The sequence below is a fragment of the Cotesia typhae genome, unplaced genomic scaffold, assembly GCF_013202065.1.
Source record: "Cotesia typhae breed Kobodo isofemale line unplaced genomic scaffold, CoteBio_Ctyphae scaffold_13, whole genome shotgun sequence".
In the NCBI taxonomy this organism is placed as follows: domain Eukaryota; kingdom Metazoa; phylum Arthropoda; class Insecta; order Hymenoptera; family Braconidae; genus Cotesia; species Cotesia typhae.
Genome location: NW_027423774.1, coordinates 17,534,606 through 17,546,400, shown reverse-complemented (window position 1 = coordinate 17,546,400; position 11,795 = coordinate 17,534,606).

The window sequence follows — 11,795 nt, the reverse complement described above, 5'->3', positions numbered from 1 at the left end:
CATTTTAATTCGTTTACTTATTTCACGACTCCGTCTTACTAGACTCCAATCGAATTTCACATGAATTCAATAAATTTATCTGATTTAATATTTTTTATGAAAAATAAAGTATATGATTTTCATTATTTTTAGGAGAAAAAATTTCGTAAAAAAGCTAATTAGAAGCTTAATTAAAATTAGTAAATTTTTTACTTATCCCAAGTAGAAAAAATAAACTTAAATGTGCTTAAATAAATTGTTTTAGTTATTTATAGTAAGATCATACGAGTTCATTTTTTCGATTCGTGATTAGAACGGAAAATTCCACAAAAAACCTTTTTTTTTTTATTGATTGTTTGTATAGTGAATTTAAATTTCCTGACTTTTTAAATCAGTAAAAAATTACTAATTTAAAAGCTAGCCATATAAATTTATTAAATTTTTACTAGATTTATTTCGAAACTACTAATTTTTATGTAGTTTCATATTTACTACTCCAATAATAGAAAATTTCACTAATTTAGTTTTTGAGAGCATGTCAAGCCGTATCAGTAAATTATCTATTGAATATTAAGTTCTTCAAACTTGAATTATCACGATAGTTTTTTCGAAGACTATAGACTACCTTCAAACTCTAACCCATGTGTATATTTAGCACCGGTATGGCTATCGACCGTGAATGAAAGAAAGTAGAAACAACTCTGGTTGTAATCCGGGCGTGAGGGATCTTGATAGATGATACCTTCTTTTCACAATTTTCTGGGCTAGAGAATTTTTGTTTCCTTCCCTAATGTGTCATTGTAGCACTACACTGAATCTCTTTACAATTTACAATACACGCACTTACTATGAGAAGAACAGCAAAAGCGGTTTCTTACACCGACAATTGGAATCACCGATCCATCAAGGAGCTATTATATAGGAGTGTAGTCCTTATGGAGAAATTTTTGTAGAGTGCATCGCGCATCTTTATTATAAATGTTTTCTGGGTGCAGTTGTATCATGACACGATTCATCACTGGCAGCTTATCATCCATCAATCGATTGTTTACTCAATGCTGTCAGTGTCACACTCAGCGATTCCACTTTTATTTCAATTGTTAATTTAGTAAAAGACCCAGAAATAACGGTAGTAAGTATATCAAAATTTATGATTGTCTAGTGATGGGAGTAAATTGTTAAGGATATTTTAGATGTTCTTCAGTTCGACAATAGAGTAGGCTTCATTACGTTAATTGGGGTGAAATTTTATGACAGATATAAATTTTGTGGTTTAAGATGGATTTCCAGTAATTTTGAAAAATGTTTTGTTATTCTTATCGAATTTTTAGATTGATATTCTAAAGAATGTCGTATATTGTCAAAAACTTTTATTGCGCGATAATTTTAGAAAAAATACGCTTTATTGACAAAGAAACTTTCAGCTACAATAACTTCCGAATTGTGATCCAATAGAATGTTTTTACTGTTTTCGTTTTGAAAAATCATATCCTAATTCATTTGTTCGTTATTTTCGTTTCAAAAACAATTTATTCTATTCGAGTAATTTTTTTTAGTGTATAGAAAATTTTCTGCATTCAAAAAGTTATCATTTTCTGTAACAAAAGTAATTTTTTATTTACCAAATTAAGGATGAATTTTCAGTAATTCTGATAAATGTTTCATTATTCTTGACAAATTTTTAGATCGATATTGTGAAGAAAGTAATTTACTAATAAATACTTCGTGTAGAAATTTTACAACAATTATTCTCTAAAAAGAAATCAGTGAAAAGAAATCAAAGAAATTTTGTTGAGTAAATTTTAGATTTTAATTTTCCAAATCATTTTATTGGTTTTCATTTTGAAAAACTACAAAATGCAAATCGGAATTCGTTTATTTGTTGTCTAACTGAAATACATTATAATTTAAAATCAATTTTTTTTTAAGCGTAAAGAAAATTTTCGGGATTTAAATGTTCTCATCTTCCATCACAAAGGTAATTTTCAATTTATCAAGTAAAAAATGAATTTTCCGTAATTCTTTCTATTATTATAGTAAAACATTTAATGTTTTTTTATTCTTATCGAATTTTAAGATTTTCATTCAGTAGATGTCATATATTGTTGAAAGCTTTTATTGGGTAACAATTTTATAAAAAAACACTCTGGAAGTTTATTAACAAAGAAACTTTTTACTAAAATACCAATTCATAATTTAACAAAATATTTTCACTAATTTAAGGAAAATTACAAACTTATTTATTTTGTTACTTTCATCTTCAATAAATATGAAGTTTAACAAAGAGTTATTTTTCACAGTATAAAAAATTTTTTGCATTTACAAGTTCTTATTTTCTATTGCAAAAAAAATTCTCAAACTCGGAAATAAATGACTTAAAAATAATCGTAGGTAATAATAATACATTCTCAAAAAGTTTTCTCGCCTCAAACAACTATTTAAATTTTTTCCTCTTTTTAATTTTCTCAAAAAAAAGTAACTGATCCGTACCGCTGATATTGGAGCGGAAAATAAATTAATGTAGGGTGTGCAAGAGAGTCTCTCAATTATTTCACCTCGGTGATCTCGCTCATTCAAATTTCTATAGGAAGTGCCGGAGAGGGAAATTCGGAGAATCCAGTGAACGGCTTGAGAGTGTGGGTGAGGGAGTAAGCGAGGGGAGGTTACTCGATCCAAGAATTTGGTTCGTACTTGCGTCCCCGGGTTCCGGGAGCTTGCAAACATTCCCTACGGCCTCACTACCTCTACTAGTTGGATAGCAATAGGTAGTCATGTTGAATCTGCACCATGAAGCTTCTCTCGCCATGGCCATAGGAAGAGGAAGATAACTGTCCGTGTCTCGGTATTTGAAGCTAGACGAGTCTCCCATTCCTCTCTGTGGCTGTACTTGGATTTTCTGGTGGCTCGTCCTTGGAATCAGCGGCTCCAACTACACGGCAGAGGGTGAAACCTAAAGGGGAGGATTGCAACGTTGCACGCACGTATACCCTTCTGGTTAAAATCCGGCACACGTACGTACCAATCACAACGCGGTGGAGGACCGAAACTCCAGACTCCAGGAGCAGAAGAGCTTTCTGGACCACGAACTCGTGTCCAACCGACCGATACAATCGGAGACATGTTACATTCGCAAAACAATAAACAACCTTCTACATTTGTCGCTGTTTTAGTTTTTTTTTTTAGTTTTTTTAGTTTTTTTTTTTTTTTTTTTTTACCAATAGAACGAGATTGTCCCGGTAGAACAAGCCAGACAAAAAAAGTTCGTTGACACTAATTTTTTTTTGCAATGCTACACTACTCTACACTGGTTATTTTTTTTCTGGGCATCTATCTAAGCGGTGATTTTTAGACGCGATGGAAGAATGAAAACGGAATGCCACCTTTTAAATTTCCGGAGGGAAAAGAGGAAGAAGAAAGAGCCACATAGCCAGAGGGGTAAATACGACGTCACAGAAAGAGAGCGAGCAAGAAAGTGAAGGTAATTATTTTATTGGCAACAATTGGATTACAAACCCTTCTGCTGGATTTTCTCCGGAGGAATATGCTACGGGGGAGAAGGTTTCTACGCCAGTGAGGTATTCTTCGTCTCCTTCGTCTTTTTCTTCTTCTTCGACTCTTGCATGTTTTGTCCTCTGTTTCTGTTGCTCGCTTCAAGCAGGAACCCTCCGGCGACAGATTACTTCTGCACATCCTAGATAGACAGAACAAGAGACGTGAGCGATGGTCAGGTTCACCCCTCAGAATTGTTCTTCTCACCCTCTTTCTTTCCCTCTATCGATGCTCGGCAACAACTTTCTCGGTGTCGCTCGACCATAAAAGAAGATGAGGAGATGAATCCATATCAGAATGCCCTCAAATGCTGTCAGATATTTATTTTTGTGGAAGATATCGTAGATAGTAGATAAGGATAACTGATACTAGATACTAGTCTTAGTATTTTTTAGGTCGAGAAGGGACCAAAAGCTGGGGTGTGAGTGGATTTGATCGTTATGATTTGACGATAGATGATGGGAAATGGCTGGGGCTTCTTAGTGCGTGAATTAATTGAGCTTTTGTAGGGCAAAACCCATTACTGTTTTCAGATAAAATTAATCTATATAAAAGAATGAGGAAAAGTTTTTTTTTTTTTGTAGAGCCTAATTGAGAAAACTGCTGAAAAAATTTATATGAAACTGAAAGATGCAACGTGCTTTTTAAAAGGTTGTAACCTAAATTTCTTAGGTAAAATTATTACTATTTATTATAAAAACATAATTATTCATCATAGTTAAGTTTTTTTGTGAATATTTCGATATTATTGACATCATGTATCCTTGCATATAAAAATTACAAACATTTACAACATTATTTAAAAACATACTTTCACAGAAATGTTGATGTGAAATTCCAAATTTTTTTTTACTTAAAAACAAACAAAATTTAAATCAAGCCCAGCAAAGGTATTAAAATATAAAATAATATCCACCCACATCCGCGAAACTAATAACCTACCTTCTGAGTCTCACCCCTTGCTACTTAGAGGCTGAGGAGTTCATAAAGCAGAAGAGCCCCATTGAGGGTATTGCGCTTTTGCGGAGCGTCATCTCAAGGAGTAAGTGCCATTTGCTGCCGAATGTGTGATAAAATGCCGATGGTATACAGTTTAATGTCCCATTTAGCTAGAAGATTGAACCTTGCATCGCTGAGTGCCTGTTTATTTAAAAGTTTTATCTTTTATTTTGAGATTAAAGATGGATTTAAGACAAGATTAACCCGGTATTACGATAGCTTAAAGAGTGTTAAGTAGTTGGGAGAAGAATTTAATGAGCTTCATCTAATCATCTATTAGAGTTTGAAGCGCCAATTACTTCTTAAGCTCAAGTCTTTCGACTAAAAAATAGCATAGCCGGTAAATAAAGTATACAAGCGACTCATTACATCAACCTCTTAAGGTTTTTGTTAACTGCCCCACGTACTTAGCTGACCCGTTCGCGGAATTATTCATTACGCGTAATTAATTTAGTCAACGTCTCAATTACAGAGAACAGTCTCCAGTTCGCCAAGATGAGTGAGTACAATCCCACTGGCTATTTTTCATTGCAAATGTGTTTAAACCGTCATGTTTTATTAATGTCCTTTGTGATGAGTGCCTACCTTTATATACATACGTGTATATTGTATATTTATTTACAAATGGTCAGAGTTTAAGGTATGAATGTTTATTTGAAAGCTGAAGATAATCAACTGTGAGTAGAAACAGAGACTGAACCGTTATCACAACCCACGTCATACCGGCATGCATACAACATATAACGCGTAGCAGCTCGAGTATCACCCGGGTGCTTTACCTGTTATATCCTGAGAGCAAAGCTGACGGCCATGCCCTGTCAGGAAAACCATGGTTTCACTTATCCAAGCTCAAAGTTGATTCATCAAGTTATATTAACCCCCGCGGGAGTCACCTACTGTACCAAGTTGATTTCAGTCGGCGAGTACTCGCTTCAAAGTATCGTATTACCTTGAGTAGTGGTGATGCCGTCCCGGGGATATCAAACCGAATAGAATAGAAGTTTGTAGATGGAGAGCCAAAGGTTCACACCCTATTGTCCATACTCAGATCACGGGTTAAATTAGTGAGCACGTCAGCTGACCTGCCAGGTTGATCATTTCTGTTATAGTTTTGTTATAATCCACTTTTATGAGCCTCGTAAAGTATCCCTTGTTTTCGGAATAACTTTAGGTTTATGCCCGTAACAGAGGAGCTGAAGGATAGTAGTAAATACTTGCTGATGCTATTCATTTTTAGGGTAATGGTAAATTTATCTTGTCTTTGGAGATAGATAAACTTTTTTCAATTTCAAGTTTTAATAATTTATAATTTTAGATCCAATCGACCGATTTAAAGACATAAAATCGCATTCAAAAATTTTTATTGACACTTACATCTGATTAGATTTTGAACTCAATCATTTTCAAAATATTCAAAAACTAAAAACCAACAAAGACATTTTTTTTTTTTTTTCAATCGATTTAAACTTCTTCTATAATTTAAATTAAGTCTTTTTATTTTTGAGCTTAAAGAACTGCATCGAATAGTGTTAAGAGAATAGAAAAATTTCTTTATATGGCCTATGTGTCTTAATATCCTCAAGGATAAGTCTGATCCTAAATTTGGTCACATCTGGAGATATCTGACCAGCTATGTCCAAATATGGCTTGATATGACCTGATATACTCATAGATAATTTTTCGATCAGAGATAGTATTGAGAATATCTCACAGATGGCGTATGATCGCTAAATCATCTTATAAGAGATTTAAGTCTGAACTAATAACTTGGAAATGAGAATGATTTTTTTACACTACCAAAGAGCAAAAGTACATGCATTTCTAGGAAAAATAATTTTTTTACTCTCATACATAGTCTAATACGGCCAAATATCGCTTTGTAAGCCCTTATATAGGGCATGCATAGCCATTGATAGGAAAACTTTCATCAAAAATGCAGTTAAAAACTAAAAAAAGAATAATCTTTCGTTAAAGTGTTGTTAAAAAAAAAAAACAGTCATATTTTTAAATATCCTAAACTTGAAAATTGTAAAAAGTTACAAAGATAGTCTGCAGGATCAACTCCTTTGAGATTTTTTAAATCAATTCTAAATTCAGATTTCAATCAAGAGAGAAAGTAATAATTCTCTTTTCGATATCAGGCACATATGATCTTACTGAAAACCCTCTATCCACAAAATCCCAAGACAACAAGAAGCTATCGGAACCTCGTCGACCTTTCGTCATTGTGTTGCCCAAGTCGACGTTATAAACGAGGTTGTATCGAGCAGAGATAACCAGCGTCTACACTAATTGCTACTCCCTTGGGAAATTCCGTCCACTGTTTCCTCCAATGTCTTGGGGTTGGTTGCCCGTAATCTCAAACAAAACCTTGATCTTCGACGTAACTGATGTAATTTCACGGTGGATAATTTTTCGAACTACACAATAATAACAAGGGAGGCTTTTGAATATTCCACCTTCAAAATGTTTACTCCGTGCGTGACTATAGTATGTTTCAAAGTTCTTCTTAAGTTTTTGCTGTTCACTTCTTTTTGTTCTCGGACTTGAAGTTGTTCTTACTGTGGATCGTCGTTGCCTTTACTCTCGAATGGGAAAGTTTGTCCCAGGTCCAAGGAATATTCCCCTTCGACTTTGCTTCCTTAACTCTCCGTCGGGAGTAATACCCATCTTACAGATCAATACTTTGCCAGTAAGCTATCGCTAATACTTTCCTCCGCGCGAGAAGGATCAACCTCCACCAGCTCGGCTGAAAGTCTCCGGGACTTTAAAGGCTGTCGTGATGGACCGTAACAATGGAAGAAAGCTCGAAAAAATTTCAAACGCCAATGCAACTTGTTCTTACACATTTTTTTTTTTTTCGTTTTTTATATTGTCGCTGAGGACGGAGCCATTACGGAGGAAAAGTTTTTCCGATCTCGATTCTTGGTGATAAAAATAGTAATTTGTTAACAAATTACTTCAGATAAGTATCCAGTGATTTTCTTCCCGGATATTTTGCAAGTACGTCAGGATATTGCGACCTACAAAAAAATAACAAAAAAATATTATAATAAAATAGAAAGAAGGAAGGAAAGGACGATATAATAACAGTACACACCACATTGAAATTTTTTGCGCAACAGCGTAATTTACAAAGTTCCCTTACCTCTTACAGCCGAGAGACATTTCGCTAAATAAATTGTAGAAACGAGTAGCAGTGACGCAGCATGTGGTCGACATGCAGAATTCTCCCTTGTCTCCAGTCTAGACTGTAATACTCCACTGTCATATTTTAGGAAAAAGCACCGAAATATTCCGTTGAGAAGTGAGTAGAGGGAAACGGGAAGGTGGAGTGTAGAATTAGAAAGCGAAGGGGCGATTACTATTTTCTTAAACTTTGGTCTTATTACCGAAGTACTTTTACCAGATAATTCTGATCTGGGGTGGAAATATTTTTGAGGGCAGGGCTGCAGGGGACTGAAGATTCTAGAGCAAACCGGGGAGCAAAGTTCACCACTACGCTCACCAAGATTTTGTATTTATGGAAGCACTCAGCGGACTGGTGATATACGAACTGAAGCACGACATGCGGTCTGTCGTTATGCGTCGCCGATATCACCCATTACGACCACCCCTGTGCTAATTCAATTCTTCTCTGAGTTATTGGTCCCGTTAGTTAACTTATCATCTTAAAATAAAATATCTTAGATATTGATTTAGAATTCGTGAACAAGTTTTTCTTCAAATCAATGCTTCCAATAATTGTCATTTGATACAACAAACAATTTTATTGATCTAAAATCAAAATTATTTTGATGAGGATCTTAATATGACTGACAAATTTTTTTAATTAAAATTTGCTTTTTTAACAAAGCAAAATTTAATATTTTCAATCAAAATTATAACTCATTTTTAAGAAACAATTAAGTTCTGTATCTAAAAATACAATTTTTTATGACTATCCGTGAAAAAATTTTGTGATGTATCATATATGTCCCAATATATGTCCTAACATGACTATGTGTCAACATACGGCTTAATATGATCATATATGCCCATTAGGGTGGGTCAAAAAAATCGAATAATTTATTTTTGACTTTATACTCTGAAAAATAGGTTCGTAGACACCTAAAAAGAATTCTCTCCAAGTATAAGCTCTTAATTATAACGGGAAGGTCCTCCGCTTTGCGGGTTTCTAATTTTTTCGAATAATCAGATAAAAAAATTTATATCTCGCTTCCAACTGCTTGGAAAAATATTCCGTGGCATAGATTTTGTGAGAAATTGAATGCTTTACAAAAAAGGTCTCTTATGACTTTTTCAAAAACTCAACCGATTAAAAGATATTCATAGTTGAAGTTTGGCTATTTTAAGGAAAATATTCGTTTTTATTATGAATTTTATAAGTCGATGAAAAAAATTATTTCGGATTGCGGAACTCATGATTTTGTAGGAAATTTACTGCTCTACAAAAATGGTCTCTTATGATTTTTGATTAAGTGAAGCCGTTACGAGATATTCATCGTCAAACATTAACGAATATCAATATTTCCAGTTTTTGATCAATAATTCGATAAATTTTAATTTAAACTATGAGTTTCAGGAAAATTTACATAAATTTGAGTTTCGATCGATAAAGAAATGTTATAATAAGTTAGATAAAGAATTATTGGAATTATCATTGATTTTCCTTGGAGAAATGCCTCAAGAAAAGATTTCTTTCAAACGTCCTGGTGCTGTTCATCATGCTAGATGGATGGCTAAGGCCATTTATAGTTTGAAAATGTATCTATTCAGAGATGAATTCAAACTCTCTCAGAAAGAATTGCATGGTCTTCGTCATTTCTGTATTTTTATAGTCACATTGTATTTAAAAGCTTGGTTTTCATCAACTTCTGCAACAACTGCTGCTTATCATGACTTGCAGTTTATGAAAAATTTATTGGAGTACAAACATATCAATCCTTTGATTTCTTCAGCTACGTGTGAAAAAATGATTTCGCACTTATGGTATTTGAGCGATGAACTTGCCATTTTATCACTGTTTGACGATGGCGTTCCATTAGAAGTAAAAAAGTATTGTTGAAGCTGTTAATACTCGTGAAGGTACAGATTCTAAAGCTAAAAGATTTGTAATTGCTAAAAAGATTTGAATTCATTGGCGCAGAGAACTCTGAGTGACTTTGTGTCTAAAAAGTCATTAAATCTTTTCAAAATCTTCGATCTACCGTATGACTTTCTTGATGTCGATGTTGAATTATGGCCTACTAATGAGAGTTATCTCGAAAATAAAGAATACTTTCAACAACTAAAAGTTGTCAATGATTCAGCAGAGCGAGCTGTTGCATTAGTCAGTGAATATAATCAATGCTTGACAAAAAATGAAGAACAATTCCAGTACTTATTGCAAGTTGTCAAAGAACATCAAAAACATTCCCAAATTGTAATAAAAGAAATTATTTATAGTAATAGCGTACTGTTATGTTAAAAATATAGACAATTATATTGCAATTGATAATTCAATAAAAAATTTATCTATAAAAAAGTTAAATACTGGTTGTTTCTTACTTGATTCAATACTTTTCATATTAAATTTGACAAAGAAATATGTCATTCACTTCAAATTAAACTAATCATTGGCTATATGTCGAAAAAAATGCTCTAATTTCTTGTTTTAATGCAATCAAACAAGCTCAAGACTGAAAACAATATTAAAAAAATTGTTTATAACATTTCTTTATCGATCGAAACTCAAATTTATGTAAATTTTCCTGAAACTCATAGTTTAAATTAAAATTTATCGAATTATTGATCAAAAACTGGAAATATTGATATTCGTTAATGTTTGACGATGAATATCTCGTAACGGCTTCACTTAATCAAAAATCATAAGAGACCATTTTTGTAGAGCAGTAAATTTCCTACAAAATCATGAGTTCCGCAATCCGAAATAATTTTTTTCATCGACTTATAAAATTCATAATAAAAACGAATATTTTCCTTAAAATAGCCAAACTTCAACTATGAATATCTTTTAATCGGTTGAGTTTTTGAAAAAGTCATAAGAGACCTTTTTTGTAAAGCATTCAATTTCTCACAAAATCTATGCCACGGAATATTTTTCCAAGCAGTTGGAAGCGAGATATAAATTTTTTTATCTGATTATTCGAAAAAATTAGAAACCCGCAAAGCGGAGGACCTTCCCGTTATAATTAAGAGCTTATACTTGGAGAGAATTCTTTTTAGGTGTCTACGAACCTATTTTTCAGAGTATAAAGTCAAAAATAAATTATTCGATTTTTTTGACCCACCCTAATGCTCATCGATAATTTTTGACCAAAGTTACAATTGAAAATTTCCAGCAAGAATGCATGATCGGTCAAAATTGTCTCTTAATAAAAAAGTTAAAGAATATGTGACCCTATCTAACAAATTTTTACGTATAAAAATAATTTTTTTCTTTTTTTTAAATACAAATTTTATATTCCTGGTTCTAAAACAAGTTCCTTTATTCAATAGCAAAAAAAATTACATTGCTTGAACCTGTTCTAAAACTCTTTGAGACTTATTCTTGAAAAATAAATTATGCCATGAAATGTAGGTTATTTTTCTTAGAAAATAGTAAAGTGCTTCGTTGAATTTAAAAAGTTCTTGAATAGCAAACTTTTTTTTATTCATTCTAGAGTTTTATTTTCTTGATTTGATTTATGAAAATTTTTTGAATTAAATCAAACTAAACATTTTGAAACAAGGTCGAAATTTTGGAGATAATAATTTTCTTCAATAGAATAATTTTTTTTTTCTACTGTAAAATGTTTTACCAGTCATTAATAAATCTTTAAAACCTTAGAAAAATTTCTATTAGATTAATAACTACTATTTCTGCTTAGTTCGTTAAAAAGAACATGACACTTTGGATAAAGTATCTCGAAGATCTCATGTGATTGCAAAAGCACATACGATGTACTTTCAAGTGCAATAAGACAGTGCTAGTTCGGCGGGAGATAAGTATATATAAAAATGTACGAGTTTATGCAGAGCTAGACACTCATGCTCGTGGTGGTGCTTTCGTTTCCTCGTCTTCTATGAGCACTGACACGCAATAGAAGAGAGCATATGCAAAATATTTTTTATCTGTCCAGGAAACACAAGTAAGATTTTAGCTTTACTGCCTTCACACGATGGGCTCGCATCCTTCAGTCTCGCGAGTGCAAAATATACACATTTCATTTTATTTACTTTTTTTTATCACTATGATTATGATATTTTTTTTTTTTGTATCGCGA